The sequence below is a fragment of the Oculina patagonica genome, chromosome 9, assembly GCF_052425735.1.
Source record: "Oculina patagonica isolate OP01 chromosome 9, crgOcupat, whole genome shotgun sequence".
NCBI classification, from domain to species: Eukaryota; Metazoa; Cnidaria; class Anthozoa; order Scleractinia; family Oculinidae; genus Oculina; species Oculina patagonica.
Genome location: NC_135766.1, coordinates 14245483 through 14259322, shown reverse-complemented (window position 1 = coordinate 14259322; position 13840 = coordinate 14245483). Strand labels below are relative to the sequence as shown.

At 38.7% G+C, this 13840-nt stretch overlaps 1 protein-coding gene across 1 annotated transcript in view; it reads right to left on the bottom strand.

The window, feature by feature from the left end:
• The window catches only part of LOC144666224 (uncharacterized), a 249082-nt gene that overhangs the window by 198486 nt on the left and 36756 nt on the right, over positions 1-13840 (bottom strand). The window lies entirely within an intron of this gene.

The window sequence follows — 13840 nt, the reverse complement described above, 5'->3', positions numbered from 1 at the left end:
ACAATACCCTTTTTATATTTTTTTCTATAATATTTTTGATTAAATACTCAGTATTAATATGTCTTGAGTAACGATAGACGAGTTGTTCTTAGCCCAGGAAATAAACTTCTGCATACGTAAACGTTTCGAAAAATCATGCGAGGAATTTCATTTTGTTTTTTACATGCCCGGAAGTGTGATTCAATTTTCATTAAACCAACACCTCTTAGTTCATATCATTTTTTGTTTTATTTTAATTTTTAATTTATATCTTTCTTCACAATTATACAACATACAATTCCACTTTTTGCCTGCTGCGGGAAAGATTTGCCTCTTCTACTACACGGTCAGTATAGTAAGTAAGTAAGTAAGTAAAGTCTTTATTTAACGAGGGTAGCACTAAAATAGCATAAAAACACTAACAAACCAGTGGCCCTCAATAATTATTTACAATAAAATATAAAAATACAAAGAACAATACGAATATTAAGACTATGGATAAACTGTGAAATATTACGAATAAAAATACAAGAAATACGAGGTAAAATATTAAAAAGGTAAAAAGAGTAAAAGTGTAACTTAATTACAGAATTAAATGATTTAAAAGCTGCTGTTCTTTAAAAATTCTCTTCCAAAGAGAGTTCCTAAAAGCTCTCCATGTCTGTATGAGATACAGACATGGAATATTCTATTTACCCCAAGGTATATTGGTGTATCCTCCAAACACGTACTGTTCCTTATTGATGATGGTCACAGTGTCACGTTTCCCATCACACCTGCTGTGGAAGGCACTGGCAGCCCAGCCGTGAGTGGAGGCGCGGTAGCACAGCACCCACCGAGGGTGACTTCCAACAGCAGGCGTCAGGAATTGATGAAGGCGACTTTGATAAAAGGCGTTATCAGCTAGGATAGCTGAATTCATCCAGTAAACTGAAATAAAAAGAAGACAAAAGAGCTGAGGATTAAGTTCCCAGAGCTAAAATGGTTTGAATCATTTGCCGTTCTTTCAGCTATAAGGTCATTTATAAGGAAGCTACATAATCCTCAGACGCCAGACAATAACATTATGAAAGGAGTATCTTTAGCTGATCTTACCTCTAAGAGTAAGATCAATCATTTTGTGTATACCTCTCTTTTAAAGAGAGAAAAAATCCCACCCATTGGAAGCCAAGTAAAATGGCTGAGAGACCTTCATGTTCAGAACGACTGTGAGGTAGACTGGAAAGTAGCATACACAATTGCTGTTAATTGTACGGCGTCCACCAAATTAAGAACCTTCCATTTTAAATTCTTACATCGGAGGATTGCCACGAATGATTTTCTGCAGAGAATCAATCTTATACCTTCAAATAAATGTTGCTTCTGTGCAAAACAAACAGAGACTATCATCCATCTTTTCTTGAACTGTCCCATAACGCAATGTTTTTGGGAAGATATTAAACAATTTCTCTTTCAAAAGGGCTTTGGGACTGAGTTTGTTCTCACAGATCTCCATTTGATGGGGCTGTTAAGAATCCCGACTAACACAGCCGTTGATCTTGTGCTTCTAATTGCGAGATATCATCTTTACTCCCGGAAATTAGGCGGAGCGCCTCCTTGTTTGTCTGTTTTCTTGAGTAAGTTGAATTCCATTATTCAAATTGAAAAACAAATAGCTTTGCATAGTAATCGTTTGACCGCCTTCACAAACAAGTGGAAGATGTTTCTCTGTTAATCTCCTCTACACTTTTTTCCCTATAAATTATCTCCATGTTTTATCCGTTTGATTTATCCACCAATCTAGTTTCTGTAAACCAAGTGTTGGTTTAGTTTTTTTTCAAATGTGAAATTTATTTATAGATCCGTCTAGCCATTATGTAGTTTTTTTTTTTTTGAAAAATTTAATCTAGTCGACTGTTTCCTTTACTAAGTAGTTGCTGTAGCGTCATTGTTATTTGTATATATGCATAGTTTTTCTGCTGTTTTTTTTTTTTCCTTTTTGCACTGTAATTGTGGCATGAGGCATTGTTAGTATCACTGAAAGCATAGCAAAAAACAAAAGAAAAAGAAAAGAAAAAAAAAAGAGAGAAATATATTTGTAGATTTAAATAAGTAATAAGCAAATACAGTATTGTAAATTAGATAGTATTGTAAGTTTTGTAATGTTAATATGGTAGGTAACACCAGTATTTTATTAGGATATAAGGTATTGTCAGTATTGTTAACAATGTTTTCTTGTACTGTTAGTAACTGTAAGTAATGTAGTTAATGTTAGTATTGTAAGTAATGTTAGTTTTGTTTAAGTAATTTGTGGTATTGTAAGTATTGTAAGAAAATTTGTTGTTCTCAATAAAAAAAAAAATAATAATAAAAAAAAAAAAAAAAAAAAAGAAGACAAAAACTAACACTTATCGAAATTTAACCTAGTAAAAAGGATTCTTCAAATAAAATATCATGCTTTTTTTTAAAAGTGACAGGCCTGGTAAATTAACCATCGTTACAGGAATAACGCTGATAGCTTTTTTGATATCTCACAGCTTTTGAGGCTTTATAACGGTATTTCCTGGCAGGAGCTCTACTATTATTTCAATACTAAGATATCAAATTTATCTTTTTTTCTTATGAAGAATAAAGCAAATACCTTTATTACAACCTTATGCGAATTAACAAGCTTTGATCATTTCCATTCTCAACTTCAAATAATTCAAATTTAATTATATTTCAGGAATAGCAATACAGGGCAAATAGTCAGCTAATAAATTGGAAACTCTAAATAAAGAAAGAAAATTGTTGTGTTTACTTCCTTGAATAAAGGCACCAGAAAATAACTTGCCGAGAATGTTTTTTTATATACATAGACAATGTTAACCTTTAGTTGATTCGCCAGGGTCACTAATGACATTTCATACATATTTATTCCTCATCGACACGTTCCATAAGAATATTATTAATCGTACCGATAACAAATTCTCGTTTCTTATTGGTGCCTTGCGCTCTTATTTCTATATGTAATCAAATATCACATGATTTCGAGTGCACATTAGGAATAAATCAGCACGAGTAAATTTTTCAAAGGCTAACCAAATTTGTAGTCTTTGAAAATTTTACGAGTGACGATTTATCTCAAATTGCACGAGAACGATCATTTGATTGCTTGTTCATAATGCACATACAAAAATTTCACTGCAAGTGGATTGCAAACAAGACGTGTTTGGTAGCTTACTTTTCCGATTCGTTTTTAAAACATTACCGAGTTGCTAGGCATTGTAAGATCCAGATACCACTAGGGAATTTTAAAGCTCTCTGTCATGCATTATCAGGTGAATTTATCCTCATTCAGTTACATAGGTATAGGCTCAGACTTTTTTAGGCTAGATAATGCTGTTTAAGCTTCGAATGATTATGTTCCATGGGGTTGCATCAAACGCCGGCACAAACACAAACACTGTAGGCAAAATAATTGAAAGACATGTATGGGGCAAAAATTGTGACTTTTAACTAGTTGTTCTAGAATTTCCTGTTCGTTTTGAAGGAAAATCTATAAGAGCAATTTTTACGCCGAGGAATAAGACACATAACTGGAAATAAGTAAGAAGCTGCGTTTGAAACCCGAAAAACGAGTGATTTCAATTAGTGATTTCAGATTTCAAAACACAACACTATCCCGTGCCACATCATTTATGCTTACTCTATGGAGCCACCTTTATGTAGGTTGTTGGTTCGAATTATACCTTGGGTTTCTTTAATGAATAACTATTCCGGTCTTCTACGCATTTCAATAATCTTTGTTTAGTTAGATTTCTCGGAGAAATTAGCTATACCTGAGCTTCACTTATTAAACCGAGGTAAAATAAAGGTGATGTGATGTAATGTAATGTGATGTGAGGTAGAGCATATTTCGAGATCACGATTCTTAATTATTACTGTATAACACACATAGACGGTGGTGGTTTTGGCACAAATCGCGACAACTCGCTCGGCTCGCCCGGGCTCGCCCGAGCTCGCCTCGCTCCTTGTCGAGATTAGTGACCAAAACCACCACCGTCTATGTGTGCAAAAATCGCGAGCGGCACCCAAAATCTCTGCGGCTTGAGCGCTCACAAATCTCAAGCTGCCTTGCTGTGCCAGAATCATTTTTCAATTGAACAAAAGGCACATCAGTGTAAATGGAGTGGGAAAGAGAATGCGTTGTGGTCAAGGGCCCCCGAACGAGAAAGTTTTACACCCCAACTGATGAAATTTTTGACCCAATCTTGGAACGCTACGAGGTTTTCGACGCGACAAAAAAAATACACGCTTTAATTGAAGAAACCCAAACCTTAATAATTTTATACTTAAAAAACTCAAACATTTTTATGAAAAAAAGATTTTATTACAATTTTTTTGACCCAAACCACAAACGCTTTCGGCGCTTGCATTGCACGCCAAAAACAGGGGTGTTCGAGAGCGAGCTTTTTGAAACATTGATGGAAACAGATTTTAATTATAAAAACAATATGAAAGTAATAAAAACAGAAGTTTTTGGTAAAAGTGCGGACTTGCCCATTAAGGAAAACGACAAAAACGGGATATTTATTCCAATAACTTCTCTTTTACCAAGAAACTGGCTGCATTGTCTTTTTTTGACAAACTACAAAGAATCTTTTTTCAGGCTAGCAGAAATATATGACCTGGTGTACGATCTGGAAAAAATACCAGAAAACTTAAGAAAAAGAAAGCTGCAATCATTATCCAAAGCATGGCTAAAACAAACAAAAAAATCGGGAAAGCAGGAGTGGAAATGGTAAAAAAAGGGGTGAGGTGCTGACACCCTTTTAAAAGTCTCGTTTTAAACCCCCGTTTTTTTTAAGCTTCCGGAAGCGTGTGTGTGCAAAAATCGCGAGCGGCACCCAAAATCTCTGCGGCTTGAGCGCTAACAAATATCAAGCTTAATTGCTGTGCCAGAAAAAATTCCTATTGAACAATTGCTCTTATTGAGTAAACGAAGATGGGAAGAGGGAGAACTGGAGAAATTAACTTGAATGTAAAGAAAAACTTGAAAAGATCTCGTGGAAAAGCGTTTACAACCTACAAAAAAACTAAAGAAAATGAAAAACAAATAACAATCTTTTTAACAGACGAGCTGATTGAAAAATTAAAAAAACTAGACAGCAGTGTTGTCGCAAACGTTTTAACAAGCTAAACAAAACTTGCACGCTCCGGTGAGTGCATAAATTATTGAGTAACACAGGAAGTCATTGTTTACCCTGTGCCAATTGCGTGGGAAACCCCCTTGACGTAATCTAATTGTTTTTTTTTTTTTCATTTTGAATATTTTTAGCCGGAAAACAACTCAAACTCTTTGTATGTGTGTTTTGAGAGCTATGATTTATTCAACAACAATATTTAATTTGACTAACATGTAAATATAACATGAAATATTGAGCTAAGAACTTTCTAGCACATAAAAGAACTATAAGATCACGGTAAGTTTATTCACCAGGCGTAATTACTATTTTTAGTTAATAGGTTATTTCCCGATGTAATGACGTCTTTTGTGACCAATCACAGTTAAAATTATAACTTTATATTATTCACATAAGCTTTTTTGTATTACACAAGCAAGTATGGCCGATGTATAAAGACGTTTATCAAACCTTCATTGAAAAAGAAGCAAAGACACAGCTTACGGACATGAATCATTTGGAAACGACAAACGAGGATCCGACTTTAATATTTCATATCAGCTATTCGTGCCGAAGCAATAATTACGGACAAAAATCAGATGCTTGGTCGTGAAGTTTGATCGCAAGGTTAAGTATATCGGATGCTTGAAGACATTTATCAAACCTTTCTAGATCAAAAATTAAGAAGTTTTAACTCAGTTTATCGACATAAATCATTTGTAGATGTCTAACGATGGGATGATACAACTTTAGCGTTTGCTAAACTTGACCAAAATTATCTTAGTCACAGGCAACATCACATGCCAAATGGGTTACGGCGTAACCCGAATTGACAAAATTATCTAAGTCACATGCCTTAAAACGTCAACACATTAGAATACCAAATGGGTTACGGCGTAACCCGAATTGACAAAATTATCTTAGTCACAGGCCTTAAAAACGTCATCACATTGGAATGCCAATGGGTTACGGCGTAACCCGAATTGACAAAAACTTGCAAGTTTACAAGCTTAAAATATTCTGACGTTGTCAAGGAACAATTTACCTTAGTTACCGCGGCCATGAGATGTCCGCCGTTGTCAAGGAACAATTTACCTTAGTTACCGCGGCCATGAGATGTCCGCCGTTGTCAAGGAACAATTTACCTTAGTTACCGCGGCCATGAGATGTCCGCCGTTGTCAAGAAACATTTAACTTAGCAACTGAATAAAATTATTTTTACTTAACACACTTGTAATGTTTATTGATTGCTTATATTAATAGATACAATATTGTTTCACGGCTCCCAAGAAAAAAAAAATAAATAAAAGTGAAATAACCCCTTGCTTCACACCTATTTTTTTGGTCAAAACAAATAAATACGTGCGGCCCATCTTTTGCTGGCGGTCGCTAAATTATTTTGTCGCAGTCAGAGCGTGACGTGCAGGTCGAGGGGGCTTGGGTCTTTTGGAAAAGAAGGATCGTGGATCGTGGATCGTGGAAAAAGGAACGACAGCCTCAAATGTTGTTCAGACAATCAACAACCTCTTTAGTGATGACTCGAATATTTTTTTGCCACTCTGGGGTGAAATATTCAATCACAAAGTAAACAACAAGATGAGCGCAGGCAATCATTCTTTTATAAAATGAAAAAATGTTTAATTGGACTGAAATTTTATTTCGAAATGTCGGTGGCACTTTCGAGAAGTTTTTTTTCCAATCTTTTGCGTTCTTCTCTCTTGATTTCTTCCCGAATTTTTCCGATGTCTGGCTGGAGTGAATTTGTTTGTTTTTTTGCAAAGTTTGAGCGTAAAGTATCTTTAAGTTGGCGATATTTCTGCATTTCTCGTGTAATCAGTTGAAACTCTTTGTCAGAAACAAGATTATCATTCAGAGCTTGTGAGACAGAGCTGTTTATCGAGTCATGTTTTGCAACAGCCAGAGCGAGGATTCTTGAGTGCTTATTAACTTTACGTTCAAGCTTTTTGTTGATAACTGACAGGCCAGTGGAAGCTGCGCCAGATATACTTGCTACTGCTGCAACAGGCACGCCGATAACAATTCCAACACCAGTAAGTGAAGTCGCAACAGCTCCAGAAGACAGAGCTGCCGTCACGGCGCCAAGACAGACCACGGAATAGTGAATAACTTTCCGAACTTTTTTATATTTTTTTAACACAAGCCTGTAATGCTCAGCTTCAGCGGATATTTCTTTTTCAATTTTACTTATTTCAGTCAGCCGAAAATTCTCGGCATTTGTTGGGAGGCTTGGATAAAGTTGTGTTTCTTCGCGATCACCATAAGCAGGTGCACTCGGGAGAACATTAGCAGATGACATGGCCGTATACAATAAAAAAATATTAATTTAATTCTAATTCAAAATGCAGCGGAGCTCCAACAAAGTCAAACTTACTGCCAGTTTTGTCTTTGACGGTCAATGTGACACTGTTCACACTCTGAACAGCGTCGATTCGACGTGAATTATTGATAAAATTTTGAGGGTAATGAACCAAATCATAAGGTTTCCCGGTTATTGGTACACAAGCGAGAATGTCACTTGGCTTTCCATTATACAAGTTATTTTCTTTGGAAAGTAAATCGCAGTGAATGTAATAAAAGTCTGGTATAGTAAAATCTTCAATTCTTGCGTTAGCAGCATCAACAATTGTGTTCTTAAAAAGTTTAGAAAGATTTTTATCAAAAGAAAAGCTTTCAATATTTTTTGTTTTTGTTATTGAAAAGCCTCTTTTCAAATCATCCCTTTTTACTGTTAGCTTTTGTTGATCTTTGAACTTATTAGTCAGGTAAGTTGTAATTTCATCAAAATTGTAGTTGCCTGGAAAAAAATCAGCAACATTGTTGCTCACATTGTTTTGTTTAATGCTTATGGAGCCAATTCCTTCCAGATTATGCCAGCTGTTTTGTAACGAGCATGACAGCAGGCTGATAAACCTTGGTTTTTCAATTGGCTGGTCAAAGTACACAGCTTCCCCGTTGGAACTCGCGTCGATTGTGAGCACAACCATCTTTATAATTATCTTTTGAAAAATAAATCTTTAATATAAAATGGCTCCGCCTATTCCGAGAGCTGATGACATTTCTCAATCAACTTTTCTTGATTCCAAAGAAAGAGATTTTATGAAGTGGATGAAAACCACAGAAGCAACTACAATTTCTGAAGCGGCAAAAGACAATGCGTGGAAACCTTTTCTTGCAAAATATCCAAACGCTGACCGAACAAAATTTGTTGCACAGGTTGAGTTCGCGTACAACCACACAGCAACGGCAGGCATTTATTTCAAGGCAGGGCAAGGCCATTTGATAAATGTTTTTGGCTCTGACAGCAAATATTGGAGCCCAGAGATGAAAAAAGCACTGGGGGTGAATCAAATTTCAGGCGGTTTTCCACAACAGCTGTCACCAAGCGGCGCAAAAGGCTCATCTTTGTCAATTCCCGCGGTTGGATTTCACGAAGCCGCACCGAGTTTGAAAAAAATATTTAACAGCAAAATCAACATCTACGTAACACCAGATCAATATTTCACAACGAAATTAAGAGAGATTTTTCAAAAAACAAAACTGAAGCATACATCAGGAAAAGAGTCAAAAAAGTGGCTTGCGGGGCCTAACATGTCCTATTGGCCCCAGCAACTTAACTTTGCGGTATGGTGCGCGACAACAGGCTGCGGTATAAGTCGAGATATTTTCGATGAAGAGCACTCAGCTCTTAGCTTGCCACCGATTGTGCGTAATTTTTATCTTTTTCACGTTTATTTCACGATAAGGCGAATATTGTTTCAGATGGGGGGAATTCAGAGCGTAAGCGCCTTGCCAGGCGACCCAACTTTTAGCCAGTTCGACAACAAGTACGACGTGGCTTCGTTCAAAAGAATATGTGCTGAGTTCGGTGTCGACCCGTCAAGCGATTTTCGTTTTACAACAGGTGCAAACCACGGACTTGGTGCTATTTATATCTGGATTTCAAGCAATGGTATACAAAAAACTGGAGCAAAATACCCCGATTACGATAAATTTTCGGATGAAGGTGGAACTGCAAGCGACGGTAACCTTATTTATTACATTCAGCCAGATGATTCTGCAGCATCACAGGCTGACTGGTTTTGTCCTAACGCCGCGGAAGGGCTGACCCAAGCAGGTTTGTCGAGAGTAAACCAGTCGATAGAGGCTTTTGTCTACTGTATTTTGGGGGCGCAGGTCAACGTTCGAAGTAGCATACTTGGTTCAGGTGGACGCGCAAAGGAAGCGCAAAGTGAGTTCCTCGTGTTGGTTGAAGACGCTATAAGGCAACCTGATCTGGCAAAGTCGGTCCAAAGATACCAACTCGCAATCGATGAGGCTAAGGTTCGGCTTAACCTTGCCGTCTGCCCAGGTGCCTGGCTTATGCCCGCCAGGATGGTAATAAATACAGAAAGCATTGTTGGTTACAACAACCAGCTTAAGCAGGCTGTAGGAGGAATGAAATTAGGGGTTAATCTTGATGTTAATACCTCTACAAAAAAAGTGGGCGCAACAAGTATGAGCGGTGGGCCATCAAAAGTTAATAGACCAACAAGTCATCCGAGCTCGAAGAGCTCGAGCGCGTCGCGCTCGTCAAACCCGATTCACAAAGCTGCAAAAAAAGAGCCGGCACCACATACGCCTTCAGCGGGTACTGTGACAAAAACAGACGAAAAGCAGAAGCCAGACACTGAAGATACAGCACACGAAAAAAACAAGACCTACCTTATTGCTGGTGCCGTTATTGTTGCGTTTGCAGTCAGCCGAGCTCTTTGAGCTCTAGCGCTTAGCGCTCGCTTCGTTTTGTAACTCGCTCGATAAGAAAGATAGCAACACCGACAATCAAAAGCCAAGCATTCTTGCCGAGAAAGCTGATCACCTGGCCGGCCGTTCGAAACACAAAACTGGCGATCGAGCCAAGGAGGCCCGGCAGAATACTTGCAATTTTTTTGCCAAGTGTCTGAAGACCGTCACCAACACCTTTTGCTAAACCTTTTAAACCGTTTGAGAGAGAACTCAGAATTACGCCAATAGTCGTGCCAACGGCAAGCAAAACTGCTGTGACGGTGAAGCCATATTTTTTGAAAATCGCTTTTACCTTTTCTCTTAATTTGTCTGTTAAAGACAATCTTTCGATCTCTTCTTCTCTGTCATTTTCTATTTCATTAATTTCTTGATTCAAGTTATCAACTCTTTCGCGAGCTTGTTGTCTTTCCGCTTGTGGCCTGTTTTCGTCGTTTGCAATATTTTCTTGTTCTTGTCTCTCTTGTTGTATTTCCTCTTCCATTTCGAGCCTTTCTTCTTCATGTTGTTGGAATTCTTGTAAAGTGGGTGCTTCTGGAATTCTTGTTTCTTGTCCAAGTGTCTGTTTTTCAACAACATTTATTCGATTATCAATTTTCCCTATTTCTTCTTTTGCCTTTTTTATGTTTCGCTCCGCCAAAGCTCTTTCTGAACTGTCTTTAGAGGTATCTTTTGAAATTTTTTGTTGATCGGAAATATATTTTCCCAATTTTCCCTTTTCTTTTTTTTGTTTGTCTAACAAGTCGTCTCTTTGCAAGCCAAGTTTTGTTTTTAATTTATTGATGAAAGAAGAAAGAAGTGTTTTTCCGTCTGCTTTAAAAATTTCAATGTCTCCACCTCTAGGCCCTTTCGCAACGATTTTGCCACGATTGTTTATTGTCAAATCAAGGCTTTCATCATATTCTGGGAAATAGTATTTGATCGTTTTATGAGCCTCTTGTATCTGAAATTCCCTTGTCAGATTACCACGGCCCTCGATAAAAGAGGTTTCTGCAGTGTGTGAGCCGCGCTCAGGCGGCCTATTCATCGTGGTAGTTCTAATTGGTATTTGTTCGCTTGGTCCGGGCGTTGATGCCCCTCCAGGTTGGAATGGGCCTGTTGTATCGCTGTCATCGTTGTCATTACGGTCGTCACGGTCGTCTGTATGTTCCAAAAGAGGATCTCTGTCACCAAAGCCACCTTCTGCCGCCATGTTATATTAAATAAATACATTTTTTAATTTAAATATACAATGGCTGTCGTGAGCGAAAGACACCGACCAACGTTCGAAGAGAAAACACCAAACGCGCTCAAGGCAGACAGAGTGCGACATCGCGTTACATTTAACCCGAATAAAGCGTCTCCAGAAGAAATTCTGAGAGTTGCTGTGCCAAAGCTTGAAGAAGGCGTCGTTCTCGTGCCAGGCTCCCTGGCTCTTGTGTTCAACTTGAAGGTGAGCGGCCATGCCAACAACTTTCTCGTAAACAACGTCACCCGGGCGCTTGTCTCAAGGATGGTGGTCAAGTTTGCAGGAGATACTCTGCAGGATACGAACGCTTACGACGTCTACAAACTTTTCGAGGACCTTTTTCTGCCGGTAGAAAAGCGCAGCAACATGTTTCTTGAAGGTATACAGTCCGAGGATTTATGCAAAATCCGTTCAAACGCTGGTGACAAAAAAACCTCAGGAGTTGACGCGGAAAAGAAGCTGGCAGAAGTTTATGGAAGCAAGTATCGTATCCCGCTTGATCACGAGATTTTGAGAGACCATGGCGTGTTCTATCCGCGCGCACTCGCAGACGAGCTTGTCTTCGAGATAAAACTGAACAGTCCAAATGTGGTTGTAAGAGGAACAGATTCATCAAAACTTGGGTATGAGCTAACTGACATCCAACTCGAATACGAGGCTATTTATCACAAAGAACTTGCAAGAGAAGTAGAAAGCACTTACATTAACGGCAAAAGTTTCTTCTACGAGCATGTGCATAATTACAAAACGATCACAGTAAAAAAAGCTACTGACACGATAATAAACGAAAGCATTAACGTCCCAAAGCGCTCCTTGAAGGGACTTCTACTTCTTTTTCCTGAACCCCACGCCGCAGGTGCAAGAGATACAGAATCTTTCTTTAACCCTGACATAACAAATGTAAAAATCAGCGTGAACGGCGTTCCAAATAAGGTGTACAGTCAGGGCGTTGAAGGAAGAGACATGTGGGAGGAAGTTCTCAGGTTCTTTGGCAAAAACGCAGACCAAAAAATGTTTAATAACGCCACAAAGTTTTATGCAGAAAAAAAGTTCGGGCTTTTCATTGACCTTCGCTCCATGAGCGACAACAACATGCACGGCAGCGGGCTCCGCTTGGTGAACACAAAGGATGGCGTTAATTTAGAGATACAGAGAACAGCCTCAGGATCAGGGAATGTCAAATGCTACATTTTCGCTATCGCTGATGCACAATTTTCTATTGTAAATAAAGAATTAGAAAGTGTTGAGTATTGATATAGCTTTCGCAAAGCGAAGCATGGATCCTGCCAACATACCCTTCAACGCTCTCATTGTTGGACCAACGAACTCAGGAAAAACAAGGTACGTGGTCAATCAGCTTTGTGGCCCTTTCCGAGGCAAGTTTGACTACATCGTGCTCATCTGCCCGACTTTCGCGCACAACAAGACTTATTATCGCTTTGCTGAGGAAGATCTTCGCTTTTTTGTTTTTATTTGCGAGCAGCACGAGGTTGAATCTTGGTTAAGGCTAACAAGATTTCTTTTTGAGGGTACGAACACGCTTATCATCCTCGACGACTGCGCTGCTTCGAAAGATGTAAAGGGAAGAACAGGGGAGTTGGTCAATCTTGCTTTCTCTGCTCGCCACGCAGGTTTGAGCATATGGGTGCTGACTCAAAAAATGACAAGCATAACAGCCTCATTCCGCGAAAATGTAGCGGCAATCGTTTTCTTTTACACCCCCTCTGCCAAGACCACGAAGGCAATCTTTGAGGATTACGCTGGCGAACTTGCCAATGAGGATTACAAAGAAATCATTTTAAAGCTAAAAAAAAATAAGTTTTCGCATCTTGTCATTTCTCATCGCCACCCTTACGGCACAAAATTTTTTTATTGAACATATTTTTTAGAGTAATAAATGGCTGACCCGTTCGCAACTTCTCCTCCCGAGAGCGTCAAGGGCGCTGCAAGTGAACAAGAATTAGCTTCCGTAATGGAACTGCTAGGAGCTGAACCAGAAAGTACAGAAAGCGCTATGGCACCCATTCAAGGCCCTGACATTCCTGCTTTGCGTGAACAGCTTGCAATCCTTGTTTCAACAGGAAAAGCCAAAGAAGCAATCGGTGTGCAACTGACACACGAGCAGGTGAAGCGCTTGACAGATAAAGAAGTTGAAAAGTACTTAAAGAGATATGAGGCATACGTTGGATCCAAAACAACCGACAGCTTGATTGACAGCTTTATTTTTCTTGTTACCAAAGTCGTTGGTAAGGCCGTAAATATCAAGGACGTCAATGATTATCAAAAGGAACTCAAAAACGACTACATTATCAGTAAAGAGCTGTCCACTTTGGCAGGCGGTCTGGCTTTGAAATGCGGCCGCTTTCTTGCCGTTGCAAATGCTGCGCTCATCACAACAAAGCACGTTGATTTAAACGAAGCTACAAAGTCGCACACTTCGCTGTGCGAAACCAAAGGTGCTTCCAAAGATGCGGACACAAACACTACTGAAGATTTTTCTGAGCAATGCTAAGAAAATGCTAAGTAATTACTGAACAATGCTTAGCAATTGCTTAGCAAAAAATCTTGCTGAGCAATTTTCTATTTAAATATTATTTTTTTTTATTATAAATGGCCGAGCTCGAACAAACTCCGATCGCTCAAGAAGAACAGAAACAAGTTACTTCAACAACTCCAGCAACAAAGCCTG